At 57.4% G+C, this 16,073-nt stretch overlaps 1 protein-coding gene across 1 annotated transcript in view; it reads right to left on the reverse strand.

The window, feature by feature from the left end:
* The window catches only part of OLFM2 (olfactomedin 2), a 58,341-nt gene extending 44,053 nt beyond the window's left edge, over nucleotides 1-14,288 (reverse strand). Inside the window, exon 1 of the mRNA XM_062179133.1 lies at nucleotides 14,267-14,288. The gene's annotated coding sequence lies outside the window, so the exon portion shown is untranslated. The remainder of the gene's footprint in view (nucleotides 1-14,266) is intronic.
* Between the last annotated feature and the right edge of the window lie 1,785 nt (nucleotides 14,289-16,073).

A 16,073-nucleotide genomic window follows, 5' to 3' on the forward strand; every position in this document is an offset into this window, starting at 1 on the left:
CGGTCTCCGCGCCGCCGGGGACCGCAGAGACCCGGCACGCGGCCTCCTGCCTGCGACTCGGCCCCGGCCCCAGGCCCTCGCCCACCCGCGTCCCGAGCGGCGCGGGGCGGGTTTCCATCCCTCTGTTTTGGCTGCACCCACGCCCCCTCCCGGCGTCCCCGCATCACCTCTCGCCGCCGCCGTCTGGAGGCGGCGATGACTCAGGTGTTTCCCGCAGCGGCCGGGCCGGGGGAGAGGCGCACCGGGCGGGGGTCGAGGTTGGGGAAGGGTGGGGGGCGTGGGGGGGTCTTCAGCCGCCTTTTTTTTTTTTTTTCCCCGAGCTGGACAACCCCAGAGAGATTGCTTTGCCTCCGTGGGACCTGCGACTTCTCTCTGCCACTGTCTTCATCAAGTGGGTGGGTGGGTGGGTGGACGGACAACCTGTGAATGGCCCAGTGAAAGACTGCCAGACAGTGGAACAGCAGGTGCCAAGGTCCTGGGGTAGGGGTGCGGAGTAGGGGGAGCCGGTGAGTGTGAAACACCCTGCGGACTTCGCCGCTGCCAGGCTGGTTGTTACTGTTTGCAGCTGATAAATGACCCCAGGATACATAAAGGGGGAGGGTCTTGCTTTTTTGTAGGAAAGCTGGTGTTTATGAATGCTCAGCTCCGCAGAGAAGCTTCCTAGAACTTGGCACAGCCGCCCATGGAACGCACAGTGGTTCCGCCCACCTACAGCTCAGAGGGGAGACAGGACCAGCTTGGGGTGACCCGGCAGGCTACGTGGGAGCCCAGGATTTGAACCCAAGGATGTTTTCAGACCCCAAGGCTGCTGAGCCCCACCGGGGGCCACTGGGCTCCTGGTCTCACTGTAGGCTCTGTGGGAGACTGAGTCTGTGATCCAAGGAGCCGTCTAGACTCGCTGGGTTCACTTCCCCACGCCCCGCCTCTTTGCCTCCCAGACTGCACTCAGCAGAGGCGCCACCGACCTCCCAGTCTGCAGGGCTCACTCCCTCTTTCCTCGTTCTGTCCCCACCTCCCTGCTCCCTGTCCACTCCCTGTACACCTTCACTCCCAGGACTTTGTCCCAGGTCCCTCCCCACTCTCATTCTGCACACCCCCTCCGCGCCTGGGCCTGGGCACCCACTCCCAAGGCTTCAGCTCCGTCAGACACACGCCTGCCTCAGGGGCTTGGCACTTGCTGTGCCCTCCGCCCACGTCGGCAACCACCACAGATGCACACCCAGTGTTCCCCTGCTTCTGTGCCTTGCCCCTTCCCGCCAGAAAACTACATTTCCCAGAATCCTTTGCACACTGCGAGGTGCATCCAATAAAGAGGCATGGAGGGAGATCCAGGGTATCTCTCCCTTCTCTGTTTGCTTAACTGGTTTCTTTCTTTCTTTCTTTCTTTCTTTTCTTTTCTTTTCTTTTTTTTTTTTTTGACAGGCAGAGTGGATAGTGAGAGAGAGAGAGAGAGACAGAGAGAAAGGTCTTCCTTTTTGCCGTTGGTTCACCCTCCAATGGCCGCTGCGGCCAGCGCATGGCGCTGATCCGAAGGCAGGAGCCAGGTGCTTCTCCTGGTCTCCCATGGGGTGCAGGACCCAAGCATTTGGGCCATCCTCCACTGCACTCCCGGGCCATAGCAGAGAGCTGGCCTGGAAGAGGGGCAACCGGGACAGAATCCGGCGCCCCGACTGGGACTAGAACCTGGTGTGCCGGCGCTGCAAGGCGGAGGATTAGTCTGTTGAGCCATGGTGTCGGCTTAACTGGTTTCTGACAGCGCTCCCAGCGAAGCTGAAAGAGCTCCTTCTCGGGCACCCCACCCCAAGGTCTGCTCCCCCCGACTAGCACCCCCCCGCAACCTTCTGCTCTGGTTTGTGGCTGGGTTCCCAGATCTTGGCTCCTCAATCTTCCACTTCGCCAATGCCCTCTATTAAATTCCCTCTCTCAGAAGCACCTACAGTGGTTTGCTTCTCTGGCAGACCCTCACCTGTGTTGTGGCAGAGGGGGTCAAGCTGCTGCCTGGCACCGGCATCCCATATGAGCACCAGTTCGAATCTCAGCTGCTCCACTTCCGATCCAGCTCCCTGCTGTGCACCTGAGAGTGATCTTCCCATCCCTCCCTCTCTCTCTCTGCGTCTCTCTTTCTCTGCAACTCTGCCTTTAGAATAAATTTTACAAAAAGAAAGAGAAATACTGGGATGACTCTCTAGGGAATTCCCCACCAACTGCGTCCTCGCATGAGGCGTGTTTTGCTGTAAGAAGCTTGGTGGGCTTAGCAGTTGAGGCATCGTATTCCACGTCAGAGTGCCTGGGGTTTGATTCCCAGCTCCAGCCCCTGATTGGCTCCCTGCTAATGTGCCTGGGAAAGCAGCAGGAGATGGTCCAAGTGCTCAGATCCCTGCCACCCATGTGGGAGACCTGGATGGAGGGCCAGGCTCCTGGCTTCAGCCTGGCCCAGCCCTGGCCAATGCAGCTATCTGGGGAGTGAACCAGCAGATGGAAGACTCTCTCTCTCTCTCTCTCTGTAACTCTGCTTTCAAATAAATAAATAAACCTTTTAAAAAAACTATGTATGGATTCTTACAAATTGTTGCACCGACATAAACATCTTTTAACCCCACGTCACCTATGAACATGGACATACGTGAATGTAAATTTTCATACCAGCATTTTTCAAAGTGAATGAAACGACCCCAATGCCTATCATCTGGCCAACGGACAAGCAGTGGTCCACCAACGTCATGCGTCTAATTCATCAGTAAGAAGGAGGGAGCTATTGATACCCACTGTCGTGTGGATGAAGCTCCAAATATTAGCTCAGTAAAAGAAGCCAGGCCGGCACCGCGCCTCACTAGGCTAATCCTCCGCCTAGCGGCGCCGGCACACCGGGTTCTAGTCCCGGTCGGGGCACCGATCCTGTCCCGGTTGCCCCTCTTCCAGGCCAGCTCTCTGCTGTGGCCAGGGAGTGCAGTGGAGGATGGCCCAAGTGCTTGGGCCCTGCACCCCATGGGAGACCAGGAGAAGCACCTGGCTCCTGCCATTGGATCAGCGCGGTGCGCCAGCCGCAGCGGCCATTGGAGGGTGAACCAACGGCAAAAGAAGCCCTTTCTCTCTGTCTCTCTCTCACTGTCCACTCTGCCTGTCAAAAAAAAAAAAAAAAAAAAAAGAAGAAGAAGAAGAAGAAGAAGAAGCCAGGCTCCATGTACACAAAACGTCCGGAAAAAGGCAAACCAACAGACAGGAAGTAGGTTTATGACCGGAACTGGGGCAGGCAGAGGGGTGGTGCGCAGATCCCAGAGATCTGTTGGGAATGATAGAAACGCCCTAAACCTGAAGTGACTGCATTGCTGCAGCCCACGTGGAAGACCTGGCTCGAGTTTCCACTCCTGACTTGGGCCCAGCCTGGGGCCATTTGTGGGCATTTGGGAAGGGAACCAGCAGACAGGCGCTCGCTCTCTTTCTCCCGCCGCCCATCTCTCTCCATGTCCCCGTCACTCTACCTTTCAGTAGATAAAAAGAAACATTTCTTACAAAGAAAAGCACTGATCTCTCTTAATGATGTCACCATCTCCCAGCACCTCCACCATGGCTATCTTCTTGAACATGCGCCTTAGCGAGAACAAGCCCTCCTCAAACCATGGCTGAAGTGCACCTGCTAACTCACTGGACCCGCAGAATAACCTACGCAGCGGGCAGGACTGTCCTTCTCGCTTGTCAAATAAGGAGGGTGGACATTTGGGTAACGGCTGAGACGCTGCTTGGGAACACCGCATCCCAGTAGTGCAGCGCCTGGATTCAAGTTCCAGCTCCGCTCCGGATTCCAGCTTCCTACTGCCCTGAGAGGCAGCAGGTGGCGGCTCCAGGAGTTGAGGTCCTGCCACTCACGTGGGAGACCTGCCTGCAGTTCCTGGCTCCTGGCTCCAGCCTGGCCCAGCTCAAGTTATTGCAAGTATTTGTGGAATGAATTGGCAAATGGAAGACCTCTCTCTCCCCCTCTCTCTGTCACTCAGCCTTTCAAATAAATCAATAGTCATTTTTTAAAAAAAGAAAACAACCAGTGTTGGCAAGGATGTAGAAGCCCTGGAACTCCTGGGTTTTGAGAGCCCTCAAAAACCTACGTGCAGAATCCCACATGACCCAGCAACTCCCTTGCTGGGTGTATGTCCTAAAGATTGGAGAGCAAGGTCTCCAGGAGCTGTGTGCACAGACGTGTGCGCACCAGCAGTGTTCGTGATACTCCAAAGGTGGACACAACCCAGCGTCAGTGCACGGATGGATGGGGGGGCGGATAGGAGACAGAGTGTGGTCTGGCCACGCAAGGGACAGGACTCAGTCTTCAAAGGGAGGAAGTTCTGGCCCCTGCCGCAACGTGGGTGCACCTTGAGGACGTTCTGCTGGGTGAAATAAGCCAGTCACAAACAGAAATATTTGGAGCCAGCGCTGTGGCGTAGCGGGAAAGCCGCCACCTGCAGTGCCGGCACCCCATGTGGGCGCCGGTTCGAGTCCTGGCTGCTCCACTTCTGATCCAGCTCTCTGCTGTGGCCTGGGAAAGCAGCAGAAAATGGCCCAAGTGCTTGGGCCCCTGCACCCACGTAGGAGACCCAGAAGAAGCTCCTGGCTCCTGGCTTCGGATTGGTGCAGCTCCGGCCATTGCAGTCAATTGGGGAGTGAACCAGTGGATGGAAGACCGCTCTCTTTCTCTCTCTCTGCCTCTCCTTCTCTCTCTGTGTAACTCTGAATTTCGAATAAATAAATAAATCGTAAAAAGAGCTGTCTCCCCTTAAACACACACACATGCACACACACACACCCCTCTTCTATGACTCCCCACGGCCAGCTCAGTAAATTTCCAAGTCCCAAACCCACTTACAAGGCCTTCAGATCACGGTTTCTCCGTCCCCAACTTCACCTCCTTTCTGGCCTCCCCACATGTACCATCCACACTCCACCCTGCCGCCCACTTCCACAACCCACCATGGGCCTCCAAGGCTTGTTAGCACAGCCAGGGACTGCCTTCTGCCTGGACTATCCACCCTCTCACCTTCACTCACTCATCCTGCAAGACTCAACTCCAATGCCGCCTCCTCCAGGAAGCCCTTTGGACTTGACGCTTTGCACTGTGTACCCTGTGCCTGCCGTGCCCTTCTCCGACTTGGACGGCGGGAGCCACTCCACAGCAGGCTGCCACATCTCTCCACGTCCCCAGTGCCTCGCTGTGGGTCCTTTTTCATGGGGATCAGTGCAGAAGTTACAAAGACTAGCTCACCTTTGCTGGCTATGTATTTTTTACGAGAATAATGAAGATAATTTCAGGGCTTGAAAGCTGAGCAGCTAGGGGAGACCCCAAGAGGTCCATGGAAAAGTGGAAGCAAACATTATGGTAGGCAAAAAAAAATTTTTTTTCAAACTATCCATAGTTTCTCTCATAATACACATTTTTGTGAACTTTTTGAATATCCCTCAAATGCATGAATTTTCAAAATCGTGGGACTAAAGCAATGTTCTCTTTTTGTCCCATTTTCTTTTTTAAAGATTTGTTTCACTTCTGGGCCAGGCTGAAACCAGGAGCCAGGAGCTCCATCCGGGTCTCCCACGGGGGTGGCAGGGCCCCAGGCACTTGGGCCATCACTGCTGCCTTCCCAGGCGCATGAGCAGGGAGCTGGATCAGAAGTGGAGCAGCCGGGACTCGAACTGGCGCCCCTATGGGATGCCGGCACTGCAGGTGGTGGCTTTACCCTGCTTGGTCACACAAAGCCAGCCACTTCTTTCCGTTTTCTATTAACTTTTTAAAGTACCCACGTTCAACTGGCTTTGCCTTCTGTTTCCTTCCCTCTTGTGCAGTGACACCGGCCTTCTCACCTGCTACGAGGGGCTCAGAGGGGCAGGCATTGAGCCAAGCGGGTAAGCCGCCCCCTGGGACGCCCTAGTCCCAGGCTCTGCGCCTCATGCCAGCTCCTTGCGCATGCGTGCCCTGGGAAGCAGTGGCGATGGCTCAAATGCTTGGGTCCCTGCCACCCACGTGGGAGACCTGGACGGAGCTCCCGACTCAGCAGCCTGGTTTGGTGCAGCCCAGTCCTGGCCATCGCAGCCACAGATGCAGGAGACGCGGGACTGTTAGGGCCCTGCAGGCGGGCCTGGGAGAGCCGCCGGGGGTTCCTGGGAGCCAACGCAGCCTGCAGAGGGTAGGGGCTGTGTCTCTGAGCCTTCTCTGCTCTCTTCCGGCTTCTGCTTGGTTGGTGCCTGAACCCTGGGGGGGGGGGGGGAGATGAAGTCGTGAGCCGGGCGGGCCCCCACCCAGGGGTGAAGACACTGAGCTGTTCTCTAAAGAATGTAGGAGCGAAGTCTCCTGTTCCCGTCAGCACAGCCTTTGTCCCAACACAGCCAGGCGCTGCAGAGTGCGCCCGGTCACCCAGCGCCGGTGCGAGGCGTGGGGGTCCCAGCCCGAGAGGCGCTCCGTACGTAAATGAATCTGCGAAGGCAGCAGGTCTGGGTGCCGACGATGAAGTCAGCAAGGGTACAGCCTGACCAGCGCCAAGTACTTGCAGTCCTCGCTCCGAACCCACGTCAGCCCAGTGCAGGTGGAAAACGGTCAGGAAGAGACCCCTACCTCCCTGAGCACCTGAGAGACGCTTCCCTGGCCTCATGGCTCTGGACACAGCACTTAGACCGTAGCAGGCGTCTCTCAGCGAGAGATGGATGATGCAAAACGAAGCTTACAGGGCAATGGGCTCAGGCGCTCTGCTAATACTGCACCGCTTTTAAAGGGGAGACTTGAGATTTGGGGATTTGGGCACCTGCAGAGGTCCTGGGACCAATCCCCCGATGACACCAAGGGACCGCTGTGCGTTGTCCCTGAACCGTCCACAGGGACACCACAGTCCTGCTCCCATGGGCCAGGATTAAAGTCAGGTGCAGACTTGGACCTCATCTATATGTAAAATGTTGATATTGTGCTCATCATAGATTTCTTCACATGAATTTTCATTTCTTTAAAATATTGCATTCAAGGGCCAGCCTTGTGGTATAGAGGGTAAAGCAGCCGCCTGCAATGCTGGCACTCCATTTGAGCACCGGTTCGAGTCTTGGATACTCCACTTCTGATCCAGCTCCCTGCTAATATGCCTGGGAAAGCAGCAGCAGATGGCCCAAGTCCTTGGGCCTCTGCCACCCACATGGGAGACCCGGATGAAGCTCCTGGCTCCTGGCTTCAGCCTGGCACAGCCCTGACTGTTGTGACCATTTAGGAAATAAACCAGCAGATTCAAGATCTCTCTCTGTCTCTCTATAACTCTGTCTTTCAAACAAATCTTTTAAAAATATTTTTAAATTTAAAAAAATTTAAATGTATTAAAATATCTTGGTTAATGAGGTTTTTGGAGTTCCCTTAAATTTTGCACTTGAAGCGAGGGTCTCACTTGCTCTCCTCTGGCAGGGGGCTACAAGCATGCACACACCTGCGCGCACGCACACACACACACGCAGGTATACACCTGCAAACACAGGCACACACCCACATACCCACGGTCACGTAGACACACACAGCCCCTGCACAAACCTCACTTCACCAGCAGGTGGCGCTCCCGCTCTTTAATTAAAGACCTAGCCCCGCCTCAGCTCTGCCCTGCCCTTACTCTCATAGCCGTCTTAAAGGTTTCCTTTCATTTCCTCCCATTTTGGACTTTTACACGTTCTACAGGAGCCTGGGGAAGACAGGATCTTTTTAAAATAAAAAGAAAGTGTTATTTGAAAGGCAGAGAGAGGTCTTCCATCCACTGGTTCATGCCCCAAACACCTGCCACAGTGGGGGCTGGGCCAAGGCGAAAGCCAGGAACTCAGAACTCAATCTGTAGCTCCTGCGTGGATCGGGTTCCAGCCCAGGTCAATGTCAAAGACCCGGGTATTTGAGCCACCACCTGCTGCCTCCCAGGGAGCTGAATCAGAAGCGGAGCCGGGGCTCAAACCCGAGCACTCCAACACGGGATGTGGGCTGTAATTGCCCCACCAAGAACAGGGTCTTAGCCCTAAACAGCTGTGCCCCGTGCTGGTGGGACCTCAGGCACAAGGTAAGAAGACGGGTTTTCTTGATGCCTCTGGTCTTGTGGTCTTGCGGCACGTGGTTCCTGGGACCCCTCCTGCCACGGTGTTTCCCACCACGGGCACGGTCAACTTTCCCAGAAGAGTACACGGAAAATTCCAGAAGCAAGCACTTGGTAACTTTGAAGTTGTGGGCTTCTCTGGGCGATGAAATCTCATCCCTCCGCACTCCACCCTGCCCAGGAGACAAATGGCCCCCTGGTCCAGCGTATCCACGCTGCAGACACCACCCGCCCGTTCGTCACATCCTGGTTACCGTGCTTGTGTTCAAGGAAGCCTTGTTTTACTTAGTAACAGCCCCAAAGTGCAAGAGCAGTGGCACAAAACAGGGGCCAGGGCATAAAACATGGAGGGACGGATGAACTCCAGCACTAGGTAGCAACACCACAGGGCCCACGGGAGAGCACACAGCACCAGAGGACCTCAGACGTTCCCGGAAGCGAAATGAGAAGATGTTCATTTGGATGCTAAAGCATGTTGCAAGGCACGCACACCAGCTGCCCTCAGTTTGTGGGAAACACGTGTGGAAAGTTGTGCATGGGTTTCAAACCTTTGTGCAACTAAAATAAACATCTCGGGCTGGTGCTGTGGTGCAGTAGGTAAAGCTGCCACCTGCGGTGCCGGCATCCCCTGTGAGTGCGGGTTTGAGTCCTGGCTGCTCCACTGTTTTTGTTTGTTTGTTTGTTTGTTTGTTTTAATTTATTTATCTTATTTGAGAGGCAGAGAGAGAGAGAGAGTGACAGAGAGAGGTCTTGCATCCGCTGGTTCACTCCCCAGATAGCCACAACAGCCAGAGCTGAGCCAAAGCCAGGAGCTTCTTCCAGGTCTCCCATGTGGATGCAGGGGCTCAAGGACTTAGGCCATCTTCCACTGTTTTCCCAGGCCACAGCAGAGAGCTGGATCGGAAGTGGAGCAGCCAGGACTCGAACTGGCGCCCATATGGGAGCTGGCACTGCAGGCTTTACCCGTTATGCCACAGCGCCGGCCCCTGCTCCACTTCCGATCCAGCTCTCTGCTATGGCCTGGGAAAGCAGCAGCAGAAGGCGGCCCAAGTGCTTGGGCCCCTGCACCTGCGTGGGAGATCCAGATGGAGTTCCAGGCTGCCGGCTTTGACCTGGCCTGACCCCTGCCATTGTGGCCATCTGGAGAGTGAACCAGAGGCTGGAAGAACTCTTTTTATTCCCCCTGCATACCCCTGTAACTCTGCCTTTCAAATAAATATATAAATAAATATTTTAAAAAATATTTTCAAATTCTGTATTTATTGATTTGAGAAGCAGAGAGACAGACAGAGGAGCAGATGAGAGAGAGAGAGAGAGAGAGAGAGAGAGCGCTTCCATGCGCTGGTTCACTCCCCAAATGCCCACACTGGCTGGGACCAGAGTCAGGAGCTGGGAGAGTCACCAGTCTCCCACGTCGGGGGCTGGAACCCAGTCACTTGAGCCATCACCATTTCCTTCCAGGGAGCTGGAGTCAGGAGCTAGCGTGGGGAAGCCACTCTGGCACTGTGATGTGGGGTGTGGGCGTCTGAACCGCTAGGTTAAACGCCTGCCCCTAAACTCAGCGCTTACGCCCACTCCCCAGGAACTTTCCAAGTTCCCCTCGTGCCTGTTTAGGGGCCAGGGCTGTGTGCCGTTTTGGGCATTCACTGGGGGGGGGGTCTTGACACATACCCCTCGTGGGAAAGAGGGGCCAACGGAACGGGAGTCACGAGTTCCAGAGAAAGCCAGGCTGGATGCGCGCCTGGCGTTGCACAGGAATGTCCCGAGGCGGGAATAAGCCTGCAGTTCCCACATCCCACGCTGCGGTCCGTGCAGACTGTGGGAGGGGCTCAAGCCACTGAGCTCCTGCCACCCCCGTGGGAGGCCTCAGCTTCAGCCCCGCCCTGGCCCAGCCCCAGCCACTGCAGGCATTTGGGGTGTGCACCAGCAGATGGCGCTGTCTCATGTGCGTGCGCCTCTCTGCCTCTCAAATCAGTAACTACATTTTTTTTTTTTTTTTTTTGACAGGCAGAGTGGACAGTGAGAGAGAGAGAGAGAGAGAGACAGAGAGAAAGGTCTTCCTTTGCCGTTGGTGCACCCTCCAATGGCCGCAGCCAGCCGGAGCACCGCGCTGATCCGAAGGCAGGAGCCAGGTGCTTCTCCTGGTCTCCCATGGGGTGCAGGGCCCAAGCACTTGGGCCATCCTCCACTGTACTCCCTGGCCACAGCAGAGAGCTGGCCTGGAAGAGGGACAACCAGGACAGAATCTGGCGCCACGACCGGGACTAGAACCCGGTGTGCCGGTGCCACAGGCAGAGGATTAGCTTACTGAGCCGCGGCGCCGGCCAGTAAATACATTTTTAAAAATTCGTTGAGCACCTGCTGTGGGCCGAGCTCTGTCCTAGGCACTGGAAAGACCCCTGGGCCCTGACGGGTTTCTGCTGTGATGAGGAGCCAGCTGACGGATAAGCAGACAAGCCGTGAAAAGGCAAGAGCAGGATGACAAAGAAGAAGAACACAGAGAGGCGCGCAGAGAGCAGCAGAGGGCGGCCATCTCAGCTGGTGCTTAGGGCGGGCTTCTTAGAGGAGGTGACATTTAAGCAGAAAGGACAGCAAGGAGTTACTTAGAGGGGCAGCACCCCTGGCAGAGGGAACGTTAAATGCGAAAGCCCTGAGATACATGATCCAAACTGACAATCCACCTCCCTTTATCCTGTGGGAGATGAGGGGTTCCAGGAACAAGTGGCCCCAAACCCAAATAGTGCCAAGGATATAGCCAGATCTGGGGGGATCTTCCCAGTGGTTAGGAAGCTGGTACCTTTCCCACAGGGAAGGGGGGGGGGCTTGGGGCTATCAGGATGTCTGAGAGCTCCAAATCTATCACAGACCAGAACCCAGAACACCAGAGACAGACCCTGGATGGAGGGACAATGACTCCGACAGGTCCTACTTTCCAGCTCAAACCCAAACTCAGTCTCACAGCACACAAGTTCCTAGGTGCCCCGGCCTCACCCAAATCCCAAATCCCTCTCGCCCACACCAGCCTCCTCATGGCTCTCAAACACACCAGACTCGTCCCTACCCCAGGGCCTTTGCACCTGCTCCTGCTGTTCCTCCTTCCTTCCACGCTTTTCCTCTGGGATACCCACAGGGCTCCCTCTCTCACCTCCTCCAGCTGTCGCATTAAACGACACTTCCTGGGGCAGGCATTTGGCCACGTCCCATATCTGAGTGCTTGAGTTCGAGTCCCACCTCTGCTCCCTAGCCAGCTTCCCACCAATGCACAGGTGATGGTTCAAGTGCTTGGACCCCTGCCACCCACGTGGGAGACCCGGATGGAATTCCAGGCTCCTGGCTTCAGCCCGGCCCGGCTGTTGCGTGCATAAGGGAGTGAATCAGCTGATGGAAGATGTCTTTGCCTGTCTTTAGAAAATAAATAAGAAGTAAAAATATTGGCCGGCGCCGCGGCTCACTAGGCTAATCCTCCGCCTTGCGGCGCCGGCACACCGGGTTCTAGTCCCGGTCGGGGCACCGATCCTGTCCCGGTTGCCCCTCTTCCAGGCCAGCTCTCTGCTGTGGCTAGGGAGTGCAGTGGAGGATGGCCCAAGTGCTTGGGCCCTGCACCTCATGGGAGACCAGGAGAAGCACCTGGCTCCTGCCATCGGATCAGCGCGGTGCGCCGGCTGCAGCGCGCTACCGCGGCGGCCATTGGAGGGTGAACCAATGGCAAAAGGAAGACCTTTCTCTCTGTCTCTCTCTCTCACTGTCCACTCTGCCTGTCAAAAAAAAAAAAAAAAAGAAAAAAAAAAAGAAGTAAAAATATCAGCCCCCTAGAGACACCTGGCCGCTCCTACTTCCCGCCCTGGTCTCTCTGTAATCTCCTTTGCCCGTCTGCTCGTCTCGACATTTACCTGATGTTCCTATACATGGACCTCGCTGTTGACTTTGTATTATATATTTATTTGGTTCTTGTACGTTTCCTCTGCTAAAAGGTCAGTGTGAGAGAGAAGGGATTTGACCACTTGGGTCACGGCTGTACCCCCTGTGTTTAATGAATGGACGGATACATGAATGAATAAACGAATGGCTTCCAGGAAAGAGCCCTGGTGGAGCCCACAGCCCATCAGGGACCCGGGACGGATCTCTGGGAAGCCATGGAGAGGACAGAACCTCCCTGGGGCTCCCCGGGGCGCCATACCTGTGCTGGCCGCTGGGAGGCACTGCAGCCCGCAGCAGAACTCCGGCAGCCCCGCCCCTTGCCTGCGTTTAGCCCCGCCCCTACGCCGCCCTGCTAAGCCCCTCCCCTAGGAGGACCCAGGCGAGCCCCGCCCCCAGGGAACTCTGGGCCTTGGAGTTTGTAGCGCTCACCCACTACCTCTCACAGCAAATTGTGTCCCCAGCCAATGTGGGTGACACGACAGGAAGCCTGGCATTCCCTAGGGGCTAGCACGGATAGGGGCGATCCCCAGGTGCTGATGCCAAGGATCCTTTGGGAATCCAAATTCAACTCCATTTCTGGCCATTTTCCCCAGTCGTTTTGCAAATCCATGCCTCTCTCTCTCTCTCTGTTTCTCTCTGGATCAGGGATCCATTAAGCTCCTACTGTGTGTAGCCTGGTGCCAGGTGCTGGACACGGCCCCTCTCCCACCCAGCGGGCAGGTGCTGAGATGCAGACCCTGGAAAGAGGGGCCCCACCCCCCAACCTCTCCCGTGGTCCCTCAGAAATTCTTGCATCTAGATGCAAACCTCCATCTCTCCCAGTGCCCTCCTGGGGTGGGTACAGCGTGCAGTACAGGAGAGGGAAGGTGACCAGAGGGTTTTAAATCTGAATTTCGAGCTGAAAACCCCACCTTGCGACATCTCCACAAGCCCTTTCCCCATCCATGGGGTGGGCTATTTAACAAAAAGCTGACCATGTGGACACGGGAGCCCGACTGCCTCCCATTCCAATGCTCTCTCTGCCACTCTTGAGCTGTGAGTCTTTCAGCAGAAGTTGTTTCTTTTCCCCGCGCCTCAGTTTCCCCATCTACAGAGCAAGGGTACGGACAGCACCCCCAGGTAGGGGCTGAGGGGCTGAAACGCCTCCGCTCACCCTGTGGGCTCGAGCAAGTGCCTGCTACAGCAGCCACTTAATGCATGCTCACTGCTATTTCGATCCTTGTTTTCGATTCCAGCTTCCCTTTGAGCTCGTCTAGAGCTGGGAATTTGGGGGTGCTCCTATCCCCAGGATAGAGTACAAGAGAGGTTCCCTAAGAGCTGAAGATGCCTGGACCCCCACATTTTGCAAACCTTGCGGAAGGATGGGGAGGGAGAAGCAGTGTGTGTGAGGCACTAACACACACACACACACACACACGCCTGCACGCAGTCACTCGCCCCCCAAGGCCCCTTCCCAGGCACTTAAGGCCCAGAACCGCATGTGCTGGGTCACCTCGGTGCGCTCACACAGCCACACACCTGGCCACACAAGTTTTGTATGCCCAAGGGGACACTGTCACACACAGCGCTGGGATCAGTCCTGGCTGCCAGGAACACACAGGCACACAACTCCCACGGCTGGCTCGCCCGCCTGGCACCACCACCCCAACACGGGTGGCAGCCAGGCACCGTCACCCATCAGGCTCTCCCCGCCGTACACACACCCCAACTCACTCCCAAGTGGACGCCCCCACACGCAAACTCCCCTCGGTCACACCCAAGCCTGGACACAAAGACACGTTCACCCTGCACCCCACACACGTCCCTGTCAGTCACTCACACGTGAGTCCCGCCCCCTTCCCACACTGGGGGTGCAGGCGAGGAGTGTGTGTGCGTGATGGGGGAGGGTCTTCACCCCAAGTCCCCCAGCCGTGCAGGGGAAAGGCAAAGGCCCCCCGAAGTTTTCCCCTTCACCCCACTTCACGCCAGCCAGGAGGTGGGGTGTGGGCTCCGGGTCGCCCAGGGAATGACAACCGCCAAGCCGGTGTCCCGCTGCACCCCCAAACTGTCCCAGCCCCAGACAGGATATGAAGTGCCTCTTCCCCCCCAAGCCGGGGTGAACGGCCCAGCAGCCCCTTCCCCGCGGCGACCCCCAGCCCTTCACCACCCCTGAGGCTCCGTGGGGGGTGGGGGTGCTCCTGGAGCACCCCCAATTGCCGTTCCCCTGGGAACCCTCGGGGCTCCCCGCCCCTCCTGGAGCCCCCCGCGCCCGCACCTGCCCGCCGGGCCCTTACCTGTCCGGCGAGGCCTGGGCATAGCATCAGCAGCAGCGGCAGCGGCAGCGGCGGGACCGTGAGCGGCCACATGACGCGCCCCCCGCCCGGCTCTCCGCCCTCGCGGCGCCGGGGACCGCCACCAGGCGCGACCCCGCCCGGCCGGCCGGGGCCACCCTGCGCCGCCGCCTCCCCGCCTCGCCCGCGGCCGGGATTCCGCCCCACCCCCGCCCCCTCGGCCGCGCCGAGCCTTTGTGGCGGGCTCCGCCCCCCGCCCCGCCCCCAGCTCGTCTTTGGGCTCCAACCAAGCGGGGGGGGGGGGTGGTCCGCTGAGAGCGGGGACGGGAGGGGGAGCTGGCGCTGGCGAGGGGGCCTGGGGACCAGATCCCGCAACCTCCCCACCCGCCGTGGGAGCGGGGCACGGGGCTGGGGGAGGGGTGTCCGTCACGTGCTTGCCATCTCGCCCTCCCCAGACCCTCCCCGTGTCAAAGTGGACGTGGGAGGGGGACCCACGCAGGTGATGGGAGAAGAGGAAGGAGGGGCTCAGCGCAAAGGGGAGAAATGAGGAGACCCCCTTCCCTCCGGAACCAACAGAGAAACTGAGGCAGGGCGTGTAAAATCGGAAGTTGGGGAAAGGGTCCATGCCAGGGTGGAGACGGAGGGGCCTGGCCTGCCAACGTGTGTGTGTTCGTGTGTGTGTGTGTGTGTGTGTAGGGGGGAGTTTGCGTTTCTCTCTTCCTGGGCGCCCACTCCCCACGGGCCCTCCCCCGCCACACCTGGGCTGGGCTCCTGGTCTAGGGACCAGATCCCAAGAGAATGAGAAGGCCCGTTCTGCTTCCACGGGAAGCTGTTTGCATGCTGAAAGGTGTCCTTGGCCTGCCCGCCTGCCTCTGAGCCTCCATCAGCCTCCCTCCATGGTCTCCCCTCCCCACCACTGCTCGATGGCTTTACCGGTGCAGCGGATAATAAGTCAGGTGTTGGAGAAAGCACCTAGGAAACAGGGCGCAGGGCAGGCTGGCAGGTTTGAGACCCTACTGTGTGCACGCAAATAGCACACGCTGTGCATGGTTTTGTCCAGGTCGGTCTGTCACTGGCTCACCAGGGGACACGAGACAAAGAGCTGTCCGTCTCTTGGAGGACCCATGTTCTCAGAGGGTTGTTGGGAGGGAATAAGACAAGCAGCCAGCGCTCAGACCCTTGGGGTCGGGGACCCTGGACATGGAATATGGGCACCAAGCAGAATGTGGGGGGTGGGCGTCTGTCATAGCGGTTAGGGTGCTGGTTGGGACACCCATAATCCCATTTCGGAGTGCCTGTGTTTGAGTCCTGGCCATGGTCCTGATTCCAGCTTCCTGCAAATGCACACCCTGGGAGGCAACAGGTGGATGGCTCCAGCACCTGGGCTCCTGCAGCCCACAGGGAGGCCTGGGTTGAGCTCCTGGCATCCAGCTTAGGCCCAGCCCAGCCCCAGCTTGTGGAAGTATTTGGAGAGTGAACTAGCAGATGAGAGATCTCTGTCCGTCTGTGTGTTTTTCTGTCTCTGTCTCTCTGGTTTTCAAATAAATAAAATTAAATTATTTTTTTTAAATAACAGAATCTTGGCCGGCGCTGTGGCTCAATAGGCTAATCCTCCGCCTTGCGGCGCTGGCACACCGGGTTCTAGTCCCGGTCGGGGCACCAGATTCTGTCCCGGTTGCTCCTCTTCCAGGTCAGCTCTCTGCTATGGCCCGGGAGTGCAGTGGAGGATGGCCCAAGTGCTTGGGCCCTGCACCCGCATGGGAGACCAGGAGAAACACCTGGCTCCTGCCTTCAGATCAGCACCGTGTGT

Source organism: Lepus europaeus, chromosome 20 (assembly GCF_033115175.1).
Source record: "Lepus europaeus isolate LE1 chromosome 20, mLepTim1.pri, whole genome shotgun sequence".
Taxonomy (NCBI): Eukaryota; Metazoa; Chordata; class Mammalia; order Lagomorpha; family Leporidae; genus Lepus; species Lepus europaeus.